This window comes from Diadema antillarum, unplaced genomic scaffold, assembly GCF_040938485.1.
Source record: "Diadema antillarum isolate AM-2024a unplaced genomic scaffold, OU_Dant_1.0 seq00000735_RagTag, whole genome shotgun sequence".
Classification (NCBI taxonomy): domain Eukaryota; kingdom Metazoa; phylum Echinodermata; class Echinoidea; order Diadematoida; family Diadematidae; genus Diadema; species Diadema antillarum.
The window spans coordinates 426,525-442,277 of NW_027271635.1; positions in this window are offsets into that span (position 1 = coordinate 426,525).

Genomic DNA, 15,753 nt, shown 5'->3' on the forward strand with positions numbered 1-15,753 from the left:
ACTTCACTGCATTTCCTACTTTTGCCTGTTAGAGACATTTTACCCTAATTTTACCCCACTACCCTAAGACTAATAAATCTACAATGGAAAGCTGTGTTGTCATTGTAATCATGATTGACATTATTATGAACGACTTTATCTAGTTTTCTTCAGTAAAGTCAATTCCTGTCACAGACGATAGTGTTTCCAAGTTGAAGGTTCTATATGATAAAAAGTATTCAAGGCGAACAAAAAATAAGTTAAGGAGGCACGTTTCCTCTACCATTTTACAGTTGGCAAGTAGAGTGAGGAAAAGAAAAATGTTCAGCCAAACTGTTCCATTAATTCACTTTGTACTATGTACAGATCACGTTCACGAATACATTGAGTACATTTACAAGTAGGATTTTTTTTTTCGACGAACGTTCCCACGGCTAACTCGAGAGAACGCTCGCACGGGCAGACGATTCGAGAGATATGAACGTGAATAACGCGGGTCTTTGTCGTCTAGGCCCACTCTATCGGGTTATTTTCAGCGGCTAAGGGGTTAAATGGCAGGTATTTACAGGCCCAGGGGTACCCTTTGCACAATGATGGATTGTTTGGGGTGGGGTAGGGACGCTCGTGTGGTATGTTACGTCCGGATAACTTTCGTTTTCGCTTTGCATACACACACTTCGCCCTGTTGCACAATAATATACATCGGCTTCATGGCTGTGTATCAATGGTGTCTGTTGGGCGTCGGAAGTCGGGCACGTTCAATGTTGTTACAATGCACGCGATCTCGTGTGTCTATCACGCTATCCATGACTTGCGTTGTCGCTTCCCTGAAAAATTATATTTTGAGAACTCTGCACAACCTGGGGGTTATCATTAATAAACATGAGCCATAAATTATGTAGGCCTATTTCAATGATAGCATCACGAAAAGAGTGGATCCCACCCTAATCCCATGTAAAGGCAAAACAGATACAAAAACAAAGGCAATAGAACACAACAAAATACATGTAGGCCTACATTTGTACAAACATGTTGATTATATTCACACGATGCTTTCATAGATAACTATTTCTTCCTTTCACCCTTTCTTTCAATTCAACAAAGCAGTATACATTGTACTTGAGAGTAAGATTTGAATTGTAAAAACGTGGGGTATTTAAGAGAACTGAAGGCCGATAGGCCGTGTGAACAAAAGAATTTATTATGCAGTGTTTTTTTACCAAAGATTCTTTGTCCATCGTATATATTGAATCTTTTAACTTTAGTACAATGCTGCTGCATTCCAATCCACGTTCGTCATCATATTTTGTCATAAACGCGCCAGAGAAAGACTTTCAAATAAAGTCAAAAGTGTCTATGTATATTGCGTGCCAAGTTATAACGACATATTTTATCCTCTGTGATTATGCTCTATATAAGGACTTTAGGTGAGGCGATTTCCTCTTTGCGCCCTATCTCATCGTTCACCTCACTGATTTCATTCCATTTGTCAGAAAAAGTAGGGAATTATTTCAATGAACAGTGGAGACACCAATTCTTGTCTTTAACGAGCCCATTTTCTTTTTCTCTGTGTTGATGTTTTACGATTTTTTTTTTCAACCGGATGGTAGATGAACTTCAGACAATGAGATCAGCTGAATAGCTTACAATTTATGCAGGGGGTTGTAGGCAAAATTTTAATTCCCTCAGCGCCGTAAATTATGTATCGAAATATGTCAGAGACGATGCAGAACAGAAGAGCTTGGGAAGTGGGACAGTTTTTTGGAAGGGTTTATACATAGCTTACATGCAGGAACAGAATAGTCGTGTGATTGATTTTAAAAGCACAAACTCGCCTGGAGCAAAGACTATCGATGCACTGCTATCGGCTGGTACCAGTACCACGGTATTACATGTTGGCCCAGGATCCCGGTTCGAGGCCCTCCAAAGGATCAGGGGAATCGGAAAGCTAGAACAACGATACCCGTCCGTATATCTGGCTATCTCACTTTCTTCCTGTCTCTTAGATTGTAGAGTCGGGTCTGTCTTTAAAGGAAACCTCCGGATGATTTTCAGATTTTTGCATTATTTTAAAGAACTCTAAATTAGTTATACTGAGTATATACTGAGTTTCAGAATTTATAGTAATTGGGATGAAGAATACGAATGTTTTAAAGATTTATAACAAATTGCAATGAACGAGGATGATGGCATGGCAGCCTCACCATAAGAATGCATGAGTTGGGGCTCAAGGAAGCAGGGGACAAAAAGGAAAGAAAGAAAGAAGGCATGCATAGATAATACACAGGCGAACTTGCAAGCGAGCTGTATTGTAATGGAATTATCAGTGACACTGCTACATTTTTAGAATAATATATTGAGTCTCCTATGTCATCATTGTTCAGTGTAATTTGTTCAAGCTTTTTCAAAGTATTAATTCTCTGCTCAAGGACCACAATAAATTCAGGAAATCTATACATGGAGCTGTCGATTTATGTACTATATGATGTGAAAGCATGAAAATCGTCTGGAATGCCCCTTTAAGGATTCATGAAACGCATATCTATACCCGTCTATTCGACAAGATATGACGTCATCACTTTCTTTTCGGAGCCAGAATTCGTTGAAACACGTATGTCATGATTGTGTGAGATATATTAACTGGTGTAAAAACCCACTGCGACTTCATGCCAACACGGCCCTTGTCTGTTTTACTTCCTTTCCAAGTGTAATAACTCCAGCGATAGTAATCTATCTTTGATCGGCCTTGAGGAAGTGACATTTTATGACGATATTGAGATAATATAGATAGTATTACAGACCCGTGAATTTAGAATTTTTACAACTACGAGGATTCAATAAATATGTTGTCGTAGAAAGTGAGAATTTTGAGCTTGACGTTAGCGTTAGCTCATCAGCTGAAAAAGTTCAATACTGCTAGAGTATTGGTGATTTGAACCTGAATCGAGCTTAAAGATCAACAAAGTTACCACCGGCGAAATACCTCCCAGTTTGGTTGTATCATGTCCATTTGAGTGTTAGCAAAAGGTCAACAGTTTGGTCAAGCATTATTTTCGTCTTCAGGAAAAAGTCAAGTTAACCACGCTAATCATGATTGTGGCCATAGCGGCTATGCAGTATGATTACAACTCATATCGAACTCAGGCAATCCATCGAAAGAACATCAAGTAATTCAACAGCAACAAAACCGAGTAAACAACAACAACAACAACAACAACAACAACAACAGCAGCAGCAGCAGCAGCAGCAGCAGCAGTAACAACAACAACAACAACAATTTCATGTTTATTTACATTGGCCAAACCGTCAGTCTTGATGCTATTGTTACTGTTGTGAAAAGGGAACGTTTTGCCCTATAGTCGATGACACTCCATCAAAAAGGCGCGTGAGTCAGACAGCGAGAATTCGTGGCGGGCAATCGACGGCAGACCTGGGGTGGCAGACGACTCCAGGTCGCCGCGCTCCGTGCTCATCGCTACGACACAAAATACAATGTATACTGCCTCCGCGGGTGTCGTAGAAGACAAAAGCAGCAACATATCTGCGACAGAAGCTCATTTTTGACCGCCAATATGTACAAATTATGAGGGACATTCAAAGTAAACCAAAAATGATAACAAACAAACAAGTGACATAATGTTAATTTAAGTAAGTTGCATTGATACCCTTCGTGGCTATATTATAGCTACCAGCATAATTACACGTCAATTCAGGTTATAAAAATATTGGAATCTAGTTCTGTACTAGAGACAGCTCGCCGACAGACCCTATAGATAGACCTGTCGCCATGATGGTCATTACAGCAAAATCACTTGTCTTGATATACAGGGTCAAGTTGACTCGAAGAAACAAAGCGAACCAAACAAACATACTCGTAGAAGTTCCATTAAAATTGCGTATGCATTATTAACCCGTTCCGTATACGGGAACCTGGTGACCTACGTGTCAAGTCTATGGGCATTTCAGAATTTAGTATGGAACGGGTTAAAAGAAAACCACACACACACACAAAAAAAAAATGCAGAAGTTTCAATTGTCACATTTTACTAAAAAGAATTAATGAAGGAACACTAACCCACGCAAACTAGACGAGTTGGTAATTTGACACTCTTCTTTTATACTTATTATACATAGAACGCAAAATTCATCATTAGGGCCTATTATAAACACTAGATTTCCGCTTTTCAACGAAATGAGAAGAGTATGATCTAGGACTCCTTATACTCATCTTTGCAGTCAAAGTACATATGAGTAGCTAGTTGTATTCATTTGACTAAATAGCTTAAATAAAGGGGGGGGGGGAATGGGCTGATATGCCATGTCATAGACCGAAATAAGATTATAATATTTCGGGGGGGGGGGGAGAGAATAATGGGATTTGTACAGGGCTACGACATCTGATTTGTATACATGTGTGTATTACTTGCTTGCAACCAATAATCACTTCTTCATAAAACATGATCTTTCAAATTTCATGACTTTCTTATTCGAAGTCCGAGTCTTTTAAACGTCTATTGTTATACGATTCTGTTCATTTTTTTGCCATTTAAACTTGAGCGCATGCGAGATTTTACTTTGAACTCCAAGTCCACGCCAGTTCACCATGACTATAAAGACGCTAAACTTATAACTACCAATAGAAAGCATCAAATTTTGAGAAACTAACAGTGTATTTAGCTTCATACAGTTTCATTCAGAGTATAATGTTTCGCTTCTGTCAAGGAGCCCTTTATGACAGATTACTACTATCATTTTAATGTCATATGTCATTAATGTTTCTTGATAAACGTGATAAGATTTCATATTACCATACATATTGGTTCTTGATGTAGATTTGCGGATATTATTTTTACTCTGTATTATGGTTGCAGTGATGAAACGTGAATGTTAAGAGGAACTGATACATACTATATATGAGATGACAATAAGGCTGAAGCAGGATAATTTTTTATACATAATAAGTCTGATTCAAGGAATAAATAGGGAGTTTTTTCGCAAAAACCGATAAGTCCATATTTGCCAAATGGAGATATTTGCGATTAAAGGTCAAGAAAAATAAAGGGAATAATAAGAAAATATTTTCTTCTTTTGACCATTATAACTTCAAAAATGTACCTTTATATGTAGTGACCAATATATCATTTAAAAGGTATTATTTTGTACTTTATGACAGAGACCGTACTTCAAAATCTTCAAAAATGGACTTATCGGTTTTTGCGAACAAACTCTTCAAATGATTGACGAAGTAGAGGTGCGTAATTTATTGCGTGAGATCATTTCATAATCCATCGATTTATGCATCATTTCATAATGGACTTAGTGAAATAAAACAGTTCAAATTAAATGTACTGGAAAAAAAGTATGATTTTCAGTCTTAATTGAATTATTGATGAAGTTTGTTTGTTTGTTTGTTTATTTCATTTAATCACGGGGTTAAAGGGGATGGCTAGTAACTGATCAGTGGGAATCAGTGGGAATGCTGAGGGATGATTGTTCCAATCCTTGTGGGATTCATTTAAGAGTACATTATATATCTAGTACTGTTGTGTGAAAATTATTGGCTTCAGAATGGTCTCATATTCAAGTAATGTGCAGATTAATGCCCCGTCACTGACCGGGCACGCTAACCTGGAAACATTAAACTGCACATTACTTGAATATGAGACCATTCTGAAGCCAATAATTTTCACACAACAATAGATATATAATGTACTCTTAAATGAATCCCACAAGGATTGGAACAATCATGCTCCAGAATTCCCACTGATTCCCACTGATCAGTTACTAGCCATCCCCTTTAAAAGCCCCCAATCAGCCAAGAGGCTGTTTTTAGAGAGGCCGTCGAAAGTCGAATGCGATGACTGAAAAGAAAATTATTAAGGGAGAAAAATATGTTTCGGGGCATTATACATGCAGATTGAAAGTTTGATTTGGCGTGATTGAACTTTGGGTTGGTCAGTTGTTACAGCATCTCAGCGCTTTCTCACTTTGATAACTCACGTTTGTTGCATTATGATAGTCACAGGATTGAAAAACAATCTAAAGCTTTGAGAATTAGGCCACTGTTACGATATATCTTTGAACTATTTTAAACTTATTCAACCAGAAATATCATTATGTCTTACACTTTTATAGAAGAAGGGAAAAAAGATAATTTTTGTAAGTTTTTGTACACAATCAATGGAAAATAGTGAGGTTATCCTCAGTTCGCTCATTTACATATTCTCCTGAAAATTTGTACTATTGTGTTAACATACAACTGCAGTCTTTCTTGTTCAGATTGAATATCAAGAGACCGAAATTTCCCTTAAAGTGTTTGATGATATATTTCAAGCGCTTGCTACCCCTTTTCGTATAGCTTTATTCTCTTCTACAACATCAGAAATACCGGTAGTTTGTACATGTTGCAGGACCACGCAGCTATATGGTTGTTAAAGCCAACAACATTGTGTTAAACTTTTTTTTTTGGTAATTCCATTAAATTGACGCGAAAAAGAAGAAGAAAAGACGAGCAGCGTGGAAGAAAAACAAGCAGAGTAAAGAAAATGGGAAAGAGACATGACGGATGTAGGTATACATGTAATCCACTTAATATCCAATATAGTTATTGACAAAGGTTGGTAGACGTACAGAGAATCACATGGCACGTAAAACGGTAGATTGACAAAGGAGATGAATAGATAGATGGACAGACACACGGACACATACAAACTGACAGCTTTTCGTGTAAATATAGATTGATAGACAAACGAGGAGATGGTATAGAGGAAATGATCGACTATTGTAAGCAAGTATACAAATGGCATTCAGGGAAACGTAATATCTCCACATGATTACGAGATACAATGATTGGACAGAAAAGTGATCATGAATATTATAATAGCTTCCTATAGTTATGATAGCTATACAGCAATTACATAGATATATAAAGACAGAGAGGAGGGTGGAAAAGATGATAGATAATGTAACATAGACCGATTCATAAAAAAGCGTGAATAGACAGAGAAGGAACGCGGATAATTAGATATACGGAAGTACTTTTACATATACATAATTATACGGGCGGTGTAAAACATCGCAGCAGCCATGTAGGGAGAGGAATAAGAGCATTCACATGTATAGCACAATAATGGGAGAACGAAAAGAGGTATATTTTTGAAAGATAGATAAATAAATGAAGATAGACAGATAGATATGGATAAATAGGTAAATAGATAGATAGATAGAGCCTGGTACCGTGACAAAGTAAAATAAATGAATGAATGAATGAATGAATGAATAAATAAATATATATATATATATATATATATATATATATATATATATATATATATATATATATATGTATACATATATATATATATATACAGATAGATAGATAGATAGATAGATAGAGAAATGGAAATTTCAGATCGTGCGGCCAAGGGACTTACAGGCACTTCTCTGCAAGTAACAAAGATGGAATTGACTCATACGGTAGAATGAAATCGCGTCGAGGAGCCGCGAAGGCTGAATCTTGCTGGTATCGGAGAAATAGGTGAGCCAAATGGGAGAGCCGAGGCCTTGAGGTTAGGCGGGCACGAGCTAAGAAAGGCCGGCTACTCCACGTATCGTATTCATGATCTTGTTTCGTGTGTTGTTATGAATCATCAGTGCCATAATCATGGCGGTCCAATCCATTGTTCTATATCGGTAGACTCATATACTTTCTTTATTCCTTTTTTAAAGAAAAAAAATCTTCAGCAAGGAGTGAGTGTAAATCGCTATCTCGAGGTGTCTACTCCTCACATCAAGAATATATAAACGATAACTAGAAAGACCAGCAAAATGATGGTAACAGCATAATATAATGCCATAATGATGCAGTGGGTACATAATATAGACGTGTTTCATATCCAGTCGAGTGACATTTGCACTTATTCAAGTTAACATGGTCTTGTATAGGTATATAAGTTCTCTCTGTACTTCCTCCACCCCCTATCTCCCAAACATGATTGTGACGGATTTACATTGCAATATCTTTCACACATTTTTCTTAGCTGTCGGTAGAATTGATTCAAATTATATGAATGCCGTACATTTTTTTTTTACCTGTCATTGAGAAAAACAAAGCTATCACGGTCACGTGAATAATTTTTCTTCTGATGAAGTATTCGTTTCTGTTTCGATGCGAATGATACGAATAAGTATAATGGAGAAATAAAAAGATAGATCGTTGAATATATCGATAAATGCACAAATTTACAAGAAAAGATGATTATGTTACGAGAATGTTATGAAGCATTTATCATTACTCTTTGTGTCTCCCGTTTTTAAATTATCGCTTTTACTGCAAAAGTAGTGAACGGAATTGGTCAGAAAATAAACACTGCCATCATAGTGATCACAAGTAATACACAATGACAGTTTGGAAGTATCTTTGCAGGCAAGGTGATTACTCACTTTGTGGATGTTCGTGACTAACTCATGCCTAATCTGATGAAGAGCTATTCACCTCTCGTGTGATTCTTCATATTTGATGGGATCTTTGTGTACATCGGTTGGTGTTAGGCCGAGCAACGATCTGGGCGAACCGCGAGATTTTCGCAGATTATGCTACTATAGTCGCATGAAGCCCAGTGCCTTGGAAGTAACACGTTCATAAAATTCACTGGAGTATGGTTCTCTGTGTCATACAAAAACTCGAATGAATGAATGAATGAATGAATGAATGAATGAATGAATGAATGAATGAATGAAGAAAGAAAGAAAGGAATACAAATAATGATTAAATTGTGCACAATTATTTTAGTGCCTCTGTCAAAAATACCAGACTAGAACATTCTCTCATCCTGACAATGGCACTGTTTTATGAAGAGTTAAAATTGATTGTAAAGTTGATTTCTATCATAAGTCTATGGCAGCCTGTGTGTTATTGAAATTTAAAATCGATTATATCTTTTGATAAAACAGGGTCCCTAGTTTCTAAACAACTGCATCAGAGATTTCCTTCAGCTCTTCCTAGCATAGATACGATTAACTTTGCTCAGTTTCCTTCATATAGGATCATTTGTATCATTCAGTGTAATTAATGTTAATTGCGTATTTGCATTCATGTGTGTGTGTGTGTTTGTGTGTGTGCTTTTTTATGGATTCAAATCAATCATGATAGACGACAAAGAATAAAACATCTCTTTATAAAGCTCTGCATCATTTGGCACGGATGTTCGATAGCATGTTCATCCGTCTGCTTTTTCGTGTGTGTGCGTGAGAAAGAGGGAGGGAAGGGGCAGCACAGCAGGCGTGCATACAAAAACATAATGATTACGTTTACATAAACCTTAAATTGAATATCGAAACTCGATAATGAACTACGGAAAAGTATTCATTTACGGATCATAAAATTGTTAAGCACATTTCCCGCGTGTGGTAATACACCAAGGTGTTCTTACATCACGCCCATCACTGACCCACCATAGAAAAGAAGAAAAGATTAAAATAAGCGCGCGAGTGTGATACGTGGTTTCGTCACGCGGTGACCACACGTCATTATACCTCGTGACTTTACACGCAACATGATCTCTTCAACGCTCGTGTGCGCCGCCCTACAATGTAATGTGGTTAGTTACTACTCTATTAACCGCGAAGCTGAAGTGTTAAAGGGCAACAATGAGATTTAACTTTCTACGCTAAAATGCTCTCAATATAAAAATTGAATTCCGGGCCTGTAAAAACAGAAACTGCTTCCCGGAGGAATCAAATAATCATATTAGTTGGCCTACTACACACCAAAGAAATTTTTCTCCTCCCTACAAACAGAACTATTATGAAATGGCGCCATCACAGTTGGAAAAGAGATAGGACTCGTGATGGGTGTGACGAATATGGAAAAACCAAACTTTCTCTCCTCCCGCCTCCAGTCGTTTCGAAAGAATTTGTGTAGTGCATGCGCCTTTTCCTCTCTTCATGTGTGTGTGGGCAGCTGAAGAAACCCGGAAGTGGCACCAGGAAGTAGCGGTGAGGGTCTTTCTTGTTTGTTCGTTGTTGCTTGCTTGTTAGCTGATGAAACCTGGAAGTGGCACCAGAAATATAAACTGCCCCCCTTTTTTAGACACTTTAAAAACGTGGCGCCGGCCGTGTAAAAATGATGCATAAGTTTTGAACGTAATATGTGATTCCATGCAGTGCCCCTTTAAGTGCTAGCAGCTTGCCAAGGGTAGCGAAACTCAACCGCAAAGTGCGGCCTGATCAAGGACCAAGTGTCTTGTTGGTTTTGAAAGTTTTCCATTGTACCGAGTGTTCTGGGAAGATCATATTGTTCATTGTTAACACTGTGCATTGGTCGTGTGCCACTTCGTGTAATCATCGTTTGTCTTTCTTCTTTCGTCCATCTTCTTCTTCTTCTCCTTCCTTTTCTTCGTCTTCTTTGCCTTTTTTTTAATCAATAGTTTGCTAGGCCCCACATGTATTCAATCAACATTTTATTAATTATAGACATTACATACCGTATTTTTTTTGGGTGCTGTTCGTTATTCCGAAGGTTCGCTATTCCGAAGGTTCGTTATTCTGAAGGGTCGTTGATCCGAAACACACAAATTCCCTATACCTAGAGGTTCGTTAATCCGAAAATGAAAAAGGGTTCGTTAATCCGAACATTTGTGGCGTTATTTCAAAGGTTCGTTATTCCGAAGAATCGTTAATCCGAAAATGAAATTCAGAACAATGAACCTTCGGAATAACGAATCTTCAGACTAAAGAGCCTTCGGAATGACGAACCTTCGGAATAACGAGCTGTAACCATTTTTTCTTCCTGTGTATTATTCAAATGCATGTCCAATTTCAACCATTACAATGTGTATACTCTGTTTACGTGAATAATAATTTGAATTGACCCCCTTCCTTGGTAACTATCTGTGTATATGTACCTCTCGAATCTATTATTGAGGTGAGAATTATAAAAAAAAATGAACAAATTCAATGTGCCATGGAGTTACCTAGTAGCTCCATGAATGTACAAAGAGTAAGAGTTCATAACTTTTCTGATTTATAGTGGAAATGCACACATGGGATGAACATTCTTGTCATATTTCATTCATCTTTCTAGCCATCTACTCATTCTTCCATCTTAAAAGCTATCTTTGTTAATTGTATTTTTCTGCAGCAAATAACCATGAAGAGAAAAGTGAGACGCTCAAACTGAATGACTGAGGTATAATATACAATGTATAATCATTTATTTCTCTATCTTGCACATATCTATATACAATGTATAACAAATTTCTCTGTACATGTGGAAAGTGGGGGGGGGGGGATAACTTTGCATACATCTACGATACAAAAAATTGTGGTCTTTCATCCATCTTGGAACAAAAATTGTCTTACCATCAAACAGGTTCAATGCTCTTAACCCGTAGAGGACAAGCCGAGTTTGCTATAGCATGCATTTCCCTCAGACACCTGCACGAGTTTACTTGGGACTCGTCTTCAACAGGTTAAGAACTGCATAATCTGCATACAATTGATACGATAAATCAATGTAAGATAAGGCATTATCCTTGCAAGTATCATCCATGTGTACTTTGATGACATTACACCAGACAGTGTCAGCAATCAATGGAAAGGAAAAATGTATATCATTGCAGTACACACACTTCATATGGAAAATGTTGTCTTGTTTATGTGTAATCTTTGGCTGTTTTGTTTGTTTTTGATATACCCAATTTCCTGTTGCATAGCTGAAAATAAACAATTTTAACACACATGTATGAATTTATAACTGTGGATTCAACATGTGTCAGATATCAATATTTCCTGCAAAGATTGATCTTCACTGTCAACATGTTACAATACAAATTATATACCAGCTTTTTCTGGTCTTCAGGGCTCTTTCACGATGCCATGAATCTTTATGACAATTTACTGCTATGCAACTGCCTTGAATTGATTTGTTTCACAAGGGCAGCAACAAGGCAAAAGATGCTTGTAACACAGCAACTACAGGACTGAAGGCTTGTCCAAAGGACTATGAGAGTAGTCAATGAGGATACAGTGCCTTGTCTATGGGGCATAACTGCTGCAGCCAGGGGACTTGAACCAGGGACCTGGTGATCGACAGTCCCTTGTCTTATCCACTGAACCACAACAGCTCTTCATTGCTGCTTTAACCCTTCCTATGCCTATGAGTCAAATATGAACAAATTTCACACATATACCTATGGACAGGAAATAAATGCGAGGCACAAGAGGGTTAAAGCACATGCTAGCTGCCACTCTAAAGATGAAGAAAAAATACTAACATACATTTCTTTGTGTCTAAAACACGAGATTGGTGGTCTACACATTTGATCTACAAAATGATTTAAAGGTCACCCAATGTGAAGGTATTATTGAGCATTCTAAATTTTTGCACTTTCCTTTTCATCTCACCTTTCCTTTCTGCTAGCCATTCCCTAAACGCATTCACTAGAATATCTTTTTTCTCGGTATTACTGCTAAAAAACGCGACTTTCACTTTCACAAGACCATCCGGGAAAAGCTATCATAGCACGCTGTTTCACACTAGTTGCAGTGGACAGATGTAGCATGCATTAACTCCTCACTAGATCCAAGAGAGGTGACTCTGTGCAGGAAACTGGCTTTAATTACTGTACAGCAATCTTTCTTTTTTTTAATTTTCACTTTTTCTTTTACAGGGGAAAAACCAGTGAATATACAGTGACAGTCATTTTTTTGTATTTCTCAACAAATTTTCCACTGTGAAGGAAATGATTTTGGATCGTAACCCAAAGAGTGTACAAGATATGGGTTTTGGCAATGCTGCAGAAGTAATGTAATGTGCGCCAACTGCAGATACAATTTGGATTAATGTTGCGCACCGGTCTTTTTTTCTGTCTTTTTCACAGTTACCAGCTGCTGGCATAATCAGTGAAATGCTAAAACTCTGCTGAAATCTTCTCAGCCAACTTGCCTATATATAATGTAGTTTGTTAAATGTGCATCATCTGAATATCAGATATTGCGGTAACAAGGACATGGTTCACTTAAACTCTACATGACCCTTCAAGGAAGGAAGGAGGCAAAGAAGCAAAATAATAATTATATGGCTGGCTCCTCTTATCTTGGTTATGCAAACTTAGCCAAGGTCTAACCAGCAGAGGGCAGCATAATGCAATACATTCACAGGCCTTGTTGCTGCAGCATGATTCTTTGTGTATGTGAGTGTGTGTGTGTGTGTATGTATTCTACACACATAAAGGTTTACAAATAAACAATAGAATCATAGGATCAACTTGGACAATGCATTTTGGTGTCATGAAGAATATAATCAAGGTGTGTAATGGTACATGTATTTGCAGATACCACAGCAACAGCAAAAATCTTTGCAGTCAATTGGTTGCTGCTTACCTTGGTAGCCGACAATAGATTCAATGGATACTCAAATTGTAAATACATGTATGTTAAATGTGAAAGCAAGTTTCATATCCTCTCTGATCCCGAGTAGCAAAAGATGCAAGCTACTTGGGGTTATTTTTTAGCAATTTCTCTCCCACATGTAGCTACCGGTATACTGTATACAGCATACATATTTAGCGAGTCTAATTTTTCACGAATCAGATTTTCTCAACAATTTTGCGAGTGGTCGGATTCACGCTCGTGGAGTACAACAATGGACGGAGAAATCTATGCATGCACGTCGGGATCAGAGTTGATATTTTCACGCTTGTTAACCCATTGAGGACGGGCTGATTTTGCTACAACATGCATTTCCCATAGACACTTGCCCCAGTACTGTATACGCCATATATTTCGTGAGTCTAAATTTTCGCGATTCGGGACTTCCCGACAATTTCGCGATCGTGGAGTCCTGGAGTGAACGGAGAAATGTGTACGCGCATGTCACATTCATATCGGCATCAGAGTCAATATTTTCGTGTGTTTTTTATTTCGCGAATAGCAGCTGACTCGCGAAATTCGTGAAAATAAAAACCTTGCGAAATACTCGGCGTATACAGTATACTCAGGACTCGTCTTCAACAGGTTAAATTCGCAAACAGCACCAGACTTGTAAAATTCGCAAAAATGAAAACCCCGCTAATTATATGGCATATACAGTACTATAAAGGATGTAGATCAGAAGAGATAGGCGGCTATCTGTCTACTAACAGAACACGAGGTACCATATCTGATCTTCCTTGTTTGTGAAAGACATACGCACATTTGATACCCTTACATATCATGAGCAGTCCCTGGAGGATAAACCACAAAAAGCAAGGTGTCAAATAGCTCCATTCAACTTGTGTGTGTGTGTGTGTGTGTGTGTGTGTGTGTGTGTGTGTGTGTGTGTGTAGGTTTGATTTCGTCAACCACTTCAATGGCTGCTCGTTCGGCTCTCTGCGCAGGGTTCCTACTGTACTGTAGATGGAATATGTGTGCGAGTGTGTTACTTGCATGAGTTTCCCCGTCTCACGCAAGATTTGCGGATCGGGAAGTTTCATCTCTTGGCCGGGGGGAAGGCTGGCTTGCTCGCAAGATTTGGATCACAAACAACGCTATAGGTCACAGCCAGGGCTCGAGACTAACTTTTTTCTCGGGTGGCCTGTTTGGGTCACTAAAATCTTTCCACCAGAAATTTTGGTGGCCCGAAAAAGAAATGTAGTGGCCCCGAATAATAGGAAATATAGAAATTCATTTTGGATTTTCTGCTGCCAGATCAGGCCACCGTGAGAAAAAATTTGGCAGCCCGACATCAATTTTTAGTTACCCCGGGCCCACCCGGTAACCGCTAATTTTGAGCCCGGTCAAAACTAAGATCTGCATCTGATAGACATCTTCAGCACTTGATCATTTTACAGTTCTACTACACAACTGCTCATGCAATAGAACTTACTCTTCACTAAGGATAGATACAGTACATACAGATACTCAGGTTTCCATATGTGAAGAGGGTTTTACAGGTCTTGTAGAAATTTTACAGATTCCCATTTAAATTCACAACCACTCACAAAAACCAGTTAACTTGGTGCAGGACACAATATTGCAATCACTGGATATGGCATAGAAATGGTGCCCTTTTAAGAGAGATATTAAATTGCAGCAAAGGAATACTGTGCCAATGTGATCACTTACAAAACATCCAGTAACATCTTGCTAAATGGTCGCTTTAGTCCCACTAATGCACACTTTTCTTAGAATATACATGCATCTAGAAGAGAGGGTTCAGCAGGCCAAATTAAGAACAATGAGAAGAATCCATTTCCATTTTGGGATGAGAAAAATCAATTTCGACTTTGGAATGAAAGTGTGAGTGTCAGAATTGTACAAGATCGCATGGAATGGACTTCAGATTACAGCACTGCAGATAATTTTAGAAAGAGGCTGACATCTTCAAAGTGATGGGAGGTGCTTAAATCCCTGTCCCTGTGTAACGGAAGACAATGGTAAGTAACATGGACGGAGAATGGTTCCAGCTTTTGCAGAGTCACACACATGTCCTGGAGAATGACTATGGGAAAGCCTTGTTTCCAATTACTACATTACCAAAAAACACTGATTGATATAACAGCAATGTCTGACGGTAATCTTAACGCAGAATGGGAAGTAACACGACTTCATCGCATTACTATATGTATCGCCATAATTATGTTTTCTTATGAATGGTCAGAGTGCCCTTGAAATCTTCATTGATCCCCTGCCTTTGTGCCACTGCCACCATTTGAAGCAGCTCTCCCTCCCGAGCACAGTCTCAATCAATTTGTGGTCCGATGACGCGTATCCATGGAAACGAGGCAAAGCTTA